This window comes from Panthera leo, chromosome A3 (genome assembly GCF_018350215.1).
Source record: "Panthera leo isolate Ple1 chromosome A3, P.leo_Ple1_pat1.1, whole genome shotgun sequence".
Lineage (NCBI taxonomy): Eukaryota > Metazoa > Chordata > Mammalia > Carnivora > Felidae > Panthera > Panthera leo.
In genome coordinates this window covers 125,315,527-125,317,511 of record NC_056681.1, presented here as the reverse complement: position 1 = coordinate 125,317,511, position 1,985 = coordinate 125,315,527, and the positions used below count along the sequence as shown (strand labels likewise).

The following is a 1,985-nucleotide window of genomic DNA, read 5'->3' as shown; positions in this document are numbered from 1 at the left end:
TTACATTTAACAGGTGCTTAATAATTTTTATAATTTAACAGCAGTTAATATATAAATAGTTAATATTATTTGTTGAATGAATAAAGGAATAAATTAATCAATGCCCTTGTCAAACACATCTCAGTTGAACCTTTAAAACTACTTCCCTACACACTAAGGAATTGACATCCTAGATCTTATGTTCATTCCCTTGCTATATTTTTATTGCATCTCGATATATTTTTTAAACGTCCTTTAAAGAAGTCCTAAAAAATATATTAAAGATGTCATTTGCTTTTATTTAATTTTATATTATTAAGGGGAATCCCTACTGTCATATATTGTTGTAGTTCACCTTTTTGGACTACTGTATAAAAGGGCTTTGCCCATACTTTGTCCATTTTTCTGTTGATAGGTATCCAGGATTTTGCTGTTAAAAATAAGGCTGCTGTCATGGCACTTAAGTGGCTCAGTCGGAAGAGCATGAGACTTTTGATCTCAGGGTCGTGAGTTCAAGCCCCACGTTGGGTGTAAAGATTGCTTAACCAAATAAACTTAAAAAAAAAAAGATTGTTTTGAACATTCAATATACGCCTCCTCTTGTACATGTGCAAGAGTGTTGTTAGTGCATATCTGAAACTGAATTTATAGTGCCATAGGATATACGAAGAAGGTAATGCAAAACCATTTTCCAAAGTGGCTGCACCAGTTTATAATCTCATCAGCAAAGTTAAAGAAATTCTATTGATTCATCCTTTCAAACACCTGGAAATGTCATATATGTTTTTAAATGTATCCATTGTAAGAAGTATCTGGCTGTTATATGATACCTCATGGGATCTTGATTAGCATTCCCTTGATCACTAATGATATTGATCACCTCTTCATATGTTTATTGGTCAGGGAATCCATTTCTGTGTTAACATTTCCTGTCAGAATTTCCATAATTTGCAGGGTTGTGGTTCTTTTTTGTTGCTTCTTTTTCAAAAGTTGTCCCATCCTAGTCACTTGTGAGCCAGAGATCATGAAAACACTCTTTAGTTCCTGTATCATATGTAACAGTCCCTCAGGCCCTGTCGCTCTCAGCTTGATATTCTAAGGCTGACGAACAAGCATGTGGTGACTTAACATGTTTCATCTGTAAAATGGGCAGGATAACAAAGCAAGCATGGTCTGTGTCAAATGGCATTTCTGTAAGCACTTTGCCTATTTGTAGTTTGCTCTTCCCTCAATGCTAGGCTCTTAGGTTATGTTTCTCTCATCCCTAAGTCTGTCTCTAACTTGGTCTGTATCAAATTCCTTCCGGCTCGTTATTTCAAGTTTTGACTGTTAGAAAATAATTAATAATATTATGATAGCTATAATAGTAATACTTCCTAAAAATTACTGGGTATTTAATATGTGCCAAAGATTGTGCTAAGCATGTTGTAGATGTCACCTCATTTAATCCTTATAACCACTCTACACAGTGGATACTGTTACTATTCTTATTTATGTCTATCCTATAGAACAGTGATCAGCAAACTTTGTAAAGGGGCAAATAGTAAGTATTGTAGGCCTTAAGGTTATTGGTCTATACCGTTACTCAATGCTGCCACCGTGGTGTGAAAGCAGACACATAGAGTATGAAAATGAATGTTACACTAAAACTATTCACAAAACCAGGCCATGGCACAGATTTGGCTTGTGGGCCCTAGCTTGTCTACCTCACCTAGAATGCTGTTGTGTATGCAAGAGTGAGAGCCACATCTCAAAATTGCCATCAGAGCTGGAAGCTTACCTCAGGAACTGACATGATTTTGTAGAACCTTTTGCTTCAATAAATACTCTTCCTTCAAATTTAGTGAATATTTGTTAAGTAATCAGGGTGTGCTAAGCATTAAGCCAGGTGTCAAAGACACAGAAATAAATTAAGTCATATCCGCTGCCCTCTATGTTCAAAGGCTAGTGACAGGAAGATCAGGTAGACAAACATGGAACCCAGCACGTCCCAAATAGAAGTGCAT

General features: G+C 36.0%; 1 non-coding gene across 1 annotated transcript; it reads left to right on the top strand.

The window, feature by feature from the left end:
* The first annotated feature begins 437 nt into the window (after window positions 1-437).
* On the top strand, window positions 438-510 carry TRNAK-UUU. Its single transcript has one exon. It is a non-coding gene; the product is annotated as a tRNA-Lys (tRNA).
* The last annotated feature ends 1,475 nt before the right edge of the window (window positions 511-1,985 follow it).